This window comes from Nipponia nippon, unplaced genomic scaffold, assembly GCF_047370975.1.
Source record: "Nipponia nippon isolate SJK-2023a ecotype South Korea unplaced genomic scaffold, ASM4737097v1 scaffold_1, whole genome shotgun sequence".
Classification (NCBI taxonomy): Eukaryota; Metazoa; Chordata; class Aves; order Pelecaniformes; family Threskiornithidae; genus Nipponia; species Nipponia nippon.
This window is the reverse complement of record NW_028262290.1, coordinates 125130439-125142782: the sequence shown is the minus strand read 5'-3', so window position 1 is coordinate 125142782 and position 12344 is coordinate 125130439. Positions and strand designations below refer to the sequence as shown.

General features: G+C 39.8%; 1 protein-coding gene across 19 annotated transcripts in view; it reads right to left on the bottom strand.

Moving 5' to 3' along the window:
• The window catches only part of THRB (thyroid hormone receptor beta), a 174909-nt gene that overhangs the window by 65379 nt on the left and 97186 nt on the right, over positions 1-12344 (bottom strand). The window contains exon 1 of one of the 19 annotated variants that reach the window (XM_087771367.1): positions 4619-4643. The exons of the other annotated variants lie outside the window; for them this stretch is intronic. The gene's annotated coding sequence lies outside the window, so the exon portion shown is untranslated. Of the gene's footprint in view, positions 1-4618; positions 4644-12344 lie in introns of those variants that run through there. 19 annotated transcript variants of the gene reach the window in all.

The following is a 12344-nucleotide window of genomic DNA, read 5'->3' as shown; positions in this document are numbered from 1 at the left end:
AAACCATAAGCAGAGGTAGTGTTTTGTGCCAAGATACAATATGTGGAGATTGCAAAAGCTCACAGTGAAATTTCTGTGGAAAAAAAATACAGCATGGAGGTTTCTGAGTTGTTCTTTTGTGGGAATCAAAACAGAATATCTTTACTATGAAAAGCAGATAAATAGATTAATTAGAAAAACCCTGAAGATATTGACAGAATGAGAGAACATCTCAGATTGTCCGTGGAAGGTATTTGCAACCAACTGTGCTTTTTATGGGAAAACTTTATCCGAACAGGATTCCTAGATTTATTTTCATGTTCTGCCATCCACTAACTAAGAGACTTTGGTCTGAACCATAAAGCAGTTTGATTATATGGGAAGCACAAAATGTACTAGCTTCTAAAGAGGGCTTATTTTTTAGTATCTGTGAAGTTGCTGAAGAATCTTACATAAGAAGTTATTTATAATGACTTAAAATTAGATTTTTCTTTGAGGTATCCTAACTAAATTACAGAAAAAAAGATCTGTGAAACAGGATGAGGTATGCTTTAAAAGCAGCTGCTTGTTTTTTTAAAAACATCTTATGTGGATCTCTCAAAAGTGAGAGTGGTATACTATTATGATTTTCTGAACAGGCACAAAAACTACAGCTTTATAGTCCAGGGTACAGTGGACTATAAAGTGCTGCCCTTGCTCACGTACAGACAATAAAATGGAACAGAAAGAGAGTCTTAAAAATTCAGAATGAAAAAGCAGAGTTGCCAGTAATGACCGACTCACAGTTCCTGAGTGCTTGAAGTCAACAGTACTGGATCATTGGAAATGCGTTAGTAACACAGACATCTCTTCTCTCCCGAACAAACTGACATCACTACAATCCATCAGTATGCTGGAATTCACAACCACGTTGGGCTTTATTTCTGAGCTATTGTGGTCAACAGCTATAGCCAAAATACGTGTGTCTCTTCCAGTTCTCTTTTTAAAATCATATATCCTTTTACTACATTTTACATGTATTTCTTCATTTTGGTTTTAGTCACACTTGCACTTTTTTGTACAGTTATGGGCTACCATTCATGAAAACCCAGCGCAGCTGTAGAAATATATATTCTGTTTGATCGTCCAGGACAGATTTAAGATGTCATTGTCAGCATTAAGATATCTGTATTAGTCATCCTGCCAGCATTAAGATAGTAAGAGAAAAGATAAGGGTCTGCTGTAAGGCCCACTGAAGCAGAGGGAGTCTTTCTACTGACGTCAGCTATTTTGTACCACGTTCCTCTAGCACGGATTAGAACACAAAGAAGAGCTTCTCATGCCAAATTCTGTACTTACTTCTTCATGTGTGCTCATTTTTATTGAGCAGGCTCAATAAAGTCTACTGGGACCATCATTCCTGCAACCTTTATACAACTTTTACCTTACTTTATGCAGTCTGTCTGGGCGAGGGGCCAGGCCTTCATATTTTACAAAGGAAAGCCTTTTCCTCTGCCTATCTGAGTTTATTCCTTCGCTACACCCTCTTATTTACTGAACTTCCTTCAGCAGGTTCAAAGAGTTTGGTCCTTTGTTGGACATTTACCCTTTGGAAGCAATAACACTGGCAACGAGATGGCTTTTTCAAAATCGGGCCCAAAATATTTGCCCATGGGAATACATCATTTAGGGATGTTACCTTTACGGACAAAATGGTCTGCCTGCTGAGCACCGGAGCCCAGCTCCCCTTTGACATTTTGCCATGCTGGCGATGGGTTGTTTATTTGGGAGAAGGATGGGGTATAGAAAAAAGGTACAAGGGCAGCAAAAAGAAGAGTAAAGAAATGGGATACTATGAGATGCAAATAACATTAACCAGGGCTGCTTGGGAGTATCTGTCAGGCAGCCATGTCCTTGACCACTGCAGCCTGTTGTCCCAAATCAGAACAACCAACGAAGTCTGTTGTTCTGAGCACACTGTGTGTGCCGACCTGCTGGCACGGTCAGGAGGACTGGGTGGGATAGGTGTAGGGGAACACCTGAGGTGGATGGATCAAGTATTCGGTGTTGCCGTGGTGGTGTCCGTGCCAGGCCTGACACCGTCAGCCTCTTCCCAACCTCCTCCTCCTCCTCCTCCTCCTCACACACACACCAGCAGAAGGAAACCCTCTCCCACCAACGCGGCGTCATCCCCCCAAATGGTTTCAGCTAAACCGACAGAGGCAATGGTACTTTTTCATTGGCACAACTTCATATGCATTAGGGGCTTTGCCAGCATAATTTCCCTGGCTAGGAGGGGATGATTATTTTTATATGCCTCTACACAACATATGTAAGCTGGCAAAAATCATCCGAAGTCACTTCAACTGCTTGCCTAGTCCCAAAGAAGGAGTTAACACCTTCAAATTCAATGAGCGTCTGAGTGAGTAATGATACTGAATTCCCCATATTTCTTCAGAAAAGTGCTAAAGTTACTGCGTTCTTACACGGAAAGCGTTATTTTTGTGACAATAGGGACTAGGTGAAAACAGAAGTCTCTTCCTTTCAAATTGTTTTTTCCACTGGCACTTTTCTAAAATAACCCTTAGATCTTTTTTCAGTTAGTTTCATGCAGACAGAGTTTTCCTTGTAAGCATTACCATCTTCAGATACCGCACAAAATATCCTTAAAAAGAGTATGTATGTAGCCTATTATCCTCAGGGATATACAAATCCAAATACCCCCACTCAGAGTGTAAACTACTGATGCTGATGGGTGAAATAACTAAGGCTTAGTTTTACAGCAGCCAGATGTGCTGCCTTCGGGTGCCGGCTAGGCTTCTGAAGTTTGCTTCAAATATGAAGTGAGATACCAGAGAGGAAAACAAATTCATCTACAAGAGTCAATATACTCAAAAATAAAAAGGGGGAGTCCTGCATCTCTCAACTGGAGGCAGACAAGAAGAACAAAAAGGGGCTTGTTCATTAAGGAGAAGAATTAATAAAATTCAGAGACCAGCTTGCAGAAAGAAATCTGACTGGCTCCACACCAAGTCATCTACAGTGGATATAAACCCAGAAACTTCACTAAATGTATTACCTTTTACTCCCTACAAGATTTTTTTAATGAAAAACTGCTCCATTTTCTCAGACACACTGACTGAATCTCCACTGAATAGCACCTCATGCGTTCATAGCACATTTACAGCTGAGCAAAGCGCCGTTAAATGCTACAAATGCAAATAGCTGCACAAAGCAGTGTAACACTGGAGAATCCAGGCACTCCTAGGAAGAATCTGGGATTTGGGATGTTAGCTGTTGCCAGCATTTTTCTTGCTTGGTTTAGCAGCCCACTAGAATATTTAACAGTACCATACATTCTTTTTTAACGCTTTTTCATGAAGAGGGATATTTTATACATAATGCATTTTTTAATAGCAGTAAGATTTTAAGCTGCTAAAGAAAAAGCTCTGTTTGTTGGGATTTGTGCATCACTGAAATAGCCGACAGTTTAGCAGTAGATCAACGTACATGCAGTGTCAAAAATCACATTTACAAGCTAAATAACGTAAAATAACCTGCATGCCTTTTTTTTTTTTTTTTTTTTTTTTTTTTGGTTACTGCACTATGGGGAAAACTTATGACATGCAGGTAAAATGATTTTTGTTTCTTGTTAGAAAATACTGAATTCCCAAAAGATTTTTAAATTAATGAAATCAGATGGAAAGAACTTGCACTGATTTCATTTAAAAAACCCCTAATATGAATATATGGATGAATGCCTTTTCATAATTCTTAGCAGCAGTAATCACACTTCTTCAGGTTTTTGATCTAAAACTCAGAATTTATTTGGGACCCAGCTATAACATTTGGTAGCTGTACACAAGAACGATCACAATTGAAGCTCCTCTTTACGATGATCATTGGTTCTCTGTTTCAGATGGGTTAGATAAAGATGAGATTCCCAACTGAAATACTTGGACTTTACAAAAGCAAAAAACCGACGAGCAGTCTGATCCTGAATCATACCCTGATCCTGTTCCCATTTAACTCAAGAGAACTTCTACCCACTGCTTATATTCTTTCACGGAAAAGCAGAGATAGCTCAAGGCAGCAGGCAAGGCAGGCAGCACCCTAGAGCAGAAAGCTGCCTACACCACCCAGGAGAAGATGGAGCGCGGTGCTCATTTGCAGTTCCACAGCCCTCACAAGTACACCGTCTCACAACTCAAATGCACTGACTGAGACCAAGGGCTTCAGCTGAAATTTTACAAGGCTATGAGTACACATTGTTTATAGGTCTCAGCTGCTCTGGAACTGGATAGCTGATTTCTGAAATATTCTTCCAACTTACAAAATTTGTATTACCATGTAATTCCCCTCCTGAAGAAATTTATGTTTTTGTGTATTTACCAAATAAACCCTGGCTTGATGCTGGGGAATATTTGTTTCTCTCAGTATTCCTTCACAGCTGATGGATATTTTGTTTTGTTTTGTTCTGTTTTTTAAATCCATGTAAAACAACTCCAGGCTGATTTCAGTTCCACGCTGCACAGATTTCTCCCAGAAAAGACTGACATTTTTCTTTCTGTGGTTTCAGGGAATATTGAAATATTTTAAATAAAAAGAACAGCTTCAGCAGGGATACTGAGAGACCCCCACCGTGGCCAATGCTACCTACCTAGCAAGGAGGCGTAGAGCCGGAGATCAAACCAGAGAAGATGAGAGACAGGAATAGGAAAGCCTCAGTGCTGCAAACCTGATCTGTTGTGCATAGGGCATTTCCTCCTGCTTTCAGGAGACAGGGATGGATCTGACTTGCCTGGCTCCAGAAGTGTGCGCTGTCAGCCCAAATTCACTGGCTTAGGGGTGGGACTTAGCTTCCACTCCTCTCCAAGGCATCTCTCACTATGGGCAGCTGGAGAGGGTTCATGTAAAACTAAGCCTGAAAGAACCTTCAGACTCTGAGAAATAGGTGTCACAAAGCAAAACCTTCATGCATTTACCTGCAAAGGACTCAGGTTCTGTGCTTAGCATTTTGATCGCTAAATAAAGTCACTTGTCTTTCCATTGTGCAGGTGCTCAGCTCCTTGAAGGAACGTAGGATAAAGCCCATATTCAATTTGTTAGTCTTTCATTCCCCCTTCATACAGACTCCTAACGTTTCATCTTTCTGGTCTTCCTTAAGAGTCAGGAAATATAAAGAAATCAGTGGGTGTTTTTAAGCACTTTAGTTGCCAAAGTATGACTTGAATGGTTATAATATGTGATTCAACTCAAATGAGTCTCTCTGTGTCTTCACCATTTAAAGATTACCCAAAAGATTACACTTCCTTAGAGCTGTTTGTATCGCCAAATCAGAAACTTCAAATGAAAATCTGGTATTTGCAAATTCTTAAGTCAGAAACCATAGCAAGTGTCATTAGCTTTCCAAACAATAGCATGTAGAAAACAATTTCACCGATAAGGAAGGAAACTTAGCAGGAATCCATTGATCAGAAGACATCGGAATTACTATTATTTAATTCAGGGGTTTATGTGATAATAATTTCTTGTTAAAAAATGAGGGGGGCTGTTAAAGATGTCACAAAGTACTGTCAGGGACTTTAACTAAGAAAAAAATATCCTTGGATGTTGCCAAGAGAACTGGGAACATTTTTGAAGGGGAGCATATTCTAATCTGTTTTCCCACACGGGAATACTTTCCCAAAATACAGTCAATAGCAGATTCCCCCTGTAGGGGTTCAGTCTTCTAGCAATGGTCAGTCCACGACCACTTGCATGAATTCTGATTTGCAAATGTAAACCTTAGGTTTTTGCATATTTCTGTAGCTGGTTGCAAGGGATTTTCATTTCAGTAGAATGCTACACTACTGAGTATGTGCTAAGGCTCTCGCTCCTCTATATTGCTATTACAAGTCAGTCTGCTGGTAAGGAAACCTGGGTTCGTTAATCTTGCCAATACTCTGCACTGTGTCATGCGCTGCTCATTAGGAACCACGGGCAACCAGACTGTCTCAGCTGATCAGTTATAAAAGTTACAGGAGCCTTTCCCATCTCGCTGGTAATAAAGACATGAAGTCTGCCACTATCACAATTCTCTTCAGAAGAAAAGCAGCAAGCGCTAATTAAATAAGGTGCCACAGTAGGCTATATAGCAAATGGCATTCAGAATGAACGCTGGAGTGTGAAGGACGGAAAGCTTGCTTCCTCTTTCCAAGAAACACAGCAGAAAGTTAAACACCGAATAACCTCTCTGAAATAGTACAATCTGCATGTATTTTCCCAATTTGTGTACAGCAATGAAACATCCTTAAGCCTTGCGTTAAGAACTTAATTGCAGTTTTCAACGGGCTTTTAGCATTTTGACAAGTGTGAAGTTCATTCTTTCAATGCAGGCATCAGCTCCAGTCCAGCAGTGCATTTACTTTGCCTGTCCATACGGACACGCTAGCAGGGTGGGTACGGCTGTAATTCATGAGCAGGATTTGCAATAAGTGCAGGGTGAAGTAGTGAAGGACAGAAAAGTTTGAAAGGGTTTTCATCTTAGAGGGTTTTATATAAATTCTGGTATACTAGAGGTTACCTATCGGGCCTACTACAGCATGTCTCGCATGAGACAAAGCGAACACCTCACCATGTCGGACTAAGGGAGGTTTGCAAGTTGGTGTATGTCTCTTGTAAATCCAGGCCTGTTTATGCCACCCTAAGCAACCTCTTCTATTGCTCACCTCTTCCTTTAATTAGAGTGCTTTTCCCAATACAGAGTTCTCTTATTGTAAATTCAACTCCCAGTGTTCTGCTATATCCATAAGCAATGCTGGCTTTCCCTCTTCTTCGCACCTAACTTCTATGCATTTCATGAGAACTATTATCATGGTCTTCCCAATCACCTTTTTGCAAAACTAAGCAGCTGTGCTTCGCTGAACCTTTACTTAGAACTCAAGCTTCCTAAGCCTTTGATATTGTCTAGACTCTCTCCTGTTGCTCATTCTCTCTCCTACAATATGAAACTGGAGCAGGTACTCCACCCGGGTCCTCAGCAGGACTACGTAGTTACGTACGTATCTTTCAGTCATTACTTAGGGCAATCTACGCATTAACTATTCCAGATTATTTCCTCTGGAGTAAGTCTGCTTTCAGTTTAACTTAAACTATATAGAGATCACACTAAAAGAGGAATAAAAGTGTCCATTTATGTAGCTCACCTGGAGGAGCTACTCCATCTCAAGCTTTTAGCTGACGTTTTTCCAAATTAATGTTGTCAGTATGTGCACACACACAAATGTATGCATTCCCGCATTTTGGACTTGATGTCTAGATCTATCCTGCATAAAATGGTTAAACTTTCAACAGTTCTTCACTTTAGTGACAGCTACCAAAGACAGAAGGAGAATGTCAGTCAGCATTTCTGAAAATAAGACTTAGGTTTGCAACACCATCTTTTTCAGCTATCTAGAAGCTATCTAGATTTATTTTTATTATTGTAATGGACATTTTTATTACTGTAATGGATTAGATGTCACTATTGTTCACCTAAGAATATATTTAAATTAAGTCTTAAATGTTATTTTACAGGATAAATCAATACATCACAGCACCAATTTTCATTCACAGCGCGGAAAAGGTCAGTATGCAAATGCAATATGCTAAAAATGGATCCGCTCTGAGTAATGCCCAATCAAGTTAATGAAACTAGATCCTGAAGGCAAAGTTCAGCTTTTTGTTTTACCTCTGATATTTTGAATTTGTTCTACAGACTAATGCTTGATTCAAAATGTCAGGGAGAAAAATGAGAAATTAAGTAATGCAGAAATAACATTTTCTTTCATTATGCACGATCTATTTATACAGTGGCAATCTTTGCATTACTTTTTCCATGAAAAAACCACACTGATTATCAATCAAAGTTTATTCTGCTTTTCTTCAACTTCAATCTTTTTCTATTTAAATTGAAGTATATACGTAAATTATAAAATTACTTATTACTTCTATATATATTAAATGAACATTAACACCACATCATCATACCCTATCTTTTTTTGTACCAGGGAAGCAATAATAATCATTTAAGCTATTTGAATGCAACTACATAATTCTGAAGAGCGGTCTGGTCAGTATAATCTTGAGCCTTTTGCAGGTGACAAAGAATTTTCCACTTTTTTTTTTTTTTGTTAGAAATTGGGAACTTTTAACATCATACAAAACATAAAACCATAAGTGAAATGATCCAAAGACCACTGACTTCATAAAAGCATGATGAGAATATTTTTTCTCCTGTTGAAGATCTGAAATCTTCAGATGGATGGGGAGGGAAAAGTGGAAATCATTAAGTGCAGTATGCGTACCACACTTAATGGGCAAGTTTGTAACTAAGAGAACAACTGAAACGTATACAAAATACGTAGTAGTTACTGTACCTGCAAAGCAACTATGGCAAAGTAGTTAATTTTACATATTTATGGACATGATACTGGTGCTTAATACCTACAGGAACAAGTTTTGCTGGGTAAAATTGCTCAGGAATAAATACAGGATTTGATAGGTATAACAGTTGTATGCACATACATCTGAATCCACCCGTTCAAAAAGTCCTTTGAGACTAACACATCCTGGAATAAAACATAATGGAAGACAGGCACGCTACAGCAAAGTACACATAACCTTCCCCAGCTGAACTATCCTTATTTATTAAAGAGGGCTTCTATTCAGCATAAAGCTACTCACATTTGTAATTCTTCCCAGCATGAGATTTCATACAGATAGGATTTGACTCTTCATTTTTCAGATACGTTCTTCATATTTTTCTTTCTTAATTACCAGTAAGATTAACTGCTAGATCCTTCCATCAACGTGTTACAATATAATAGGCATTAACACTGGTAACATAAAAAGGAATAAAATGCAGAGTCTCTCTTCAGTATTACAGGGGTTCCAGATCATGCTAGAAAAAGATGCATCTAAGGATGGAAAATATTGTGCTGTTACATGTGCTCTAACATTACAGACATGAAAATCTCGCAGGTCAGAACAAAGATCACATCACTTGGATGCGGTCCTATGTAGAGTGAAACATGGAGAATATGTAATTTTTCTCTGTCCCCTTCCTAAACACTCCCAATGTTTGTTTTTGACCTCTGACGGGCATTCAGCTATTATCTTTATAAAAGCATATATTAAACACTAGTACTTTTTTCCTGAGTACTCACTAGTCCACTATCACTGCAATTCTTCTCCATGTAAAAAATCTTAACATTTACTGTCACTGAATTTCCTCTGCCACATTATTACTCAGTCACACTCGGTATTGTCAGATCCTTCTGCAGCTCTTGCCAGTTGACTCTAGCACTGTCAGCAGGCTTTATTACTTCAATATTACCCTCCTTTTCCATATGTTGAACCACCCAGATGCTTGGACTGATGCCTACGGGACTCCACTGGTGACTTCCCTCCATTGTAAAACTTGACCATTTACTCCCCGGTGCTTCCTAACTTTTAACCTGCTATTAATTCATGACAGGAGTTTCCCTTTCATCGCACGGCAGCTTTAATTCTTTATAAGCCTTCAGGAAAGAAGCCTATTGAAAATTTTTGGAAATCCAAGTGGATTATAACCGGATCACATTTTTTTCCCCAAATCATTGCCTCCCTTGGAGAACCAGGTAGACTTGTGAATTTTGAGCTCTCCCTGTTAAGTCATGCTGTTTAGCCTGCACAATGAACACCACAATCCTAAGTCATCATTGACTCCCTGTTCCCATTCATTGACTGCTGCAGCGCTGAGCAGTAGCCATGGTTTGATAGCACTCATCATCCTGCTCAGCTCTTTACGCACATGGGACAGAGTTTGGCTGTCAGAAAATGAACAGTTATGAATTATGGAAAATTGTTTTTTTACAAGATCATTATTTCCCATATCCGTTTTTTCTTTCCTTCTTTCTCCAATGCAATAAAAATGAATGGAGGTGTGGGATAGAGGAAAAAGCTCTCGAAATGGAGAAGGTGGCTTTCTTAAGAGTTCATTGCAAAGGAAACCAACAAGCCTAATACCAATGGAGTAGCCCAAATTGAGGGCTTCCAAGCTCACAGGTGACTTCAAAGCTTCAGGGGACAGAGGAGAAGGAGATTTCCAATGCAATTCCCTAAGGAAATAAGGTTTATTGGAGTGGCTGTGCACCACTCTACCATCACCTCGCCTCCCTCTGCCCCTTCTGCCTGTTGGATGGCTTTCACCCAGCTCGACAGGGGCACCAAAGTCTGAAAAACCTGCAGGTTCTGGCAAGCGCCGTGGCAAGGCGGGAGCCAGACACGGGGGAAGAGAAGCCAGCGGTGCCTCCCTCGAGCGGGAAGCCGGGAGGAGTGGAGCACTCATCGGCTGCGGCCAGGCACCCGGAGGAGGAGCAGAAGGACACCGCGGCGGCACCCAGTCTGGGGTGACCCACAGCACAGCCAGGAGGGAACGGGGTGCAGTGCACCATTTGGTGGTTTTGTGCATAGTTTCTCTCCACATCTGACAAAAGTCCTTCCTGCTGATGTTGTATTTGTTGCTGATCTCTTGTTAGCCAAAGTTTCAAGAAAATGTGGTTTGGGGAACCAGTGTCATGCACCCCCTGGACCTGCAGCCTCTCAGAGAAGCTGAAACGTCGGTGCAGCTGGGGACCCCGGGATATCCAGGCACAGCTGAGGGGTGCAGGGCCACCAGCTCCCGGTGGTCGGGGAGCGTGTCCTACCCGCTGGCTTAGGCAACACCAGGCACCTTGCTATGGAGCAGCCTGCCAGGATGAAAACAGGGTCATCAGGGAACTGTCCCCTGGGTCTGGCACAGGCTTACCTAACCCAAGAGTTTTTGAATTGAACTTTTCATTCAGAAAATTGTGATTTTCCATTTAAAATGTCGTTGTGACACTCTGTTAACAGAGCTCTAATGTATTTCACTTAGTGCTCCCGCATAGCAATAAAGCAGTATTGTCACAGTGTATCTGACACTGGAGCGGTAGGTATAGGCTGATGATTTAATATTGCACTTTTACTGTCATGTCTAAAGAATTTTGGCTGGCTGGTAAAGCAGATAGCAGACAAAGGCCAAAGTACAGTTATTCACACCCTGTTTTATGGTTTGGTTTTTCTCATGTTATGACATGAGATGCAAGGAACACAGCACAAAGGTTTCTATCTGCTAGAACAGAGAAATGCAGGATTCCTGACACAGAAGAAAAATCCATGGTGATATTCCCATGAGCTTTACAGTGATTATCTTTTGAGATCCTTACAACTATTTAAATATATTCATAGAGACAGATATATGTACAGGCACAAAGAGAAAAACAGAAAAAGTTTATGTCTTATTCTAGATACCAATTACAACATACTGAAAATGGTTCACTTGTAACATAGTATATGCAACTAGGATGTTCTTCTAAAAGTGACTATATTGTTACAGATTCATGTTCATCCAAAGAAATTACATACAAATCAGCCAGTGCTTACAAGAAGGGGTATTTTTTCTTGTTTTTATCGTTATAGTTTTACAAAATAATTCTTATGGATCAATCTTAGTAAAAATACTTGAAAACAGGGATATAAGAGCCACAGCCACCTTTCCTAAAGACATTTTCCAAGTAAGATTCAGGTTCCAGTTCCCTGGATTCTAATGCTGGCAGCCAATACTCTTCCTGTAACAGCCTGAACAAGATCCCAAATCTGAAAGAATAACAAGCTCTAAGAATGTTAAGGTCTAGAAATGCATGTTCTACGAGAAGTTCTACTCTAAAGTAACCTTCTTCAATTGTATATACATTTTTAAAAAAAGTGAAGGCAAGGTTTGAGCAAATCAAAGTGCAAAATTGGAAGCAGGGGGAAGGGAAAAGCTTCCACAAATTAAACTATTATACCCTACAGAATTTTGCATGGACCCACAAATAGGTAGGTCAGAAAACAAAAACACATTAAAGAGTTTAAAAGTGAAACAATGTAGGTTTTAAGAGCCAAGATTAATTATCTCTCTTTCCTTTGAAAAAAGAGCATTCCAAAAAAGCACCACCAAAATGCAACTGAGACGCCACAATAAAAAGATGTATTATGTACCAACAAATACTTAGTGTTTGAAGAGACATCACAAAACCTGCATCACAGCCTTGAAATAGATATTTAATCCCCCAGACAACCCTTAGTTTAACTGGGTACAAAGAAAAGTGGCTTAGACATTACTTCTCTATACTGAGCTCAAAAAAATAGGCATTTGCCTTGACTTTTTTTTTTTTTTTTTGCTGCTGGTAACAAATCCAGAAGAAAGAGTTTTGCTCTTTTTGTACACCAAGGCATACCTTTGCTACGTTAATCTGAAAGAATTTTTCATCCTGTATCTTTGAGCTCCACAAATAAATATCAGAGAGGCAAATATCATAGAT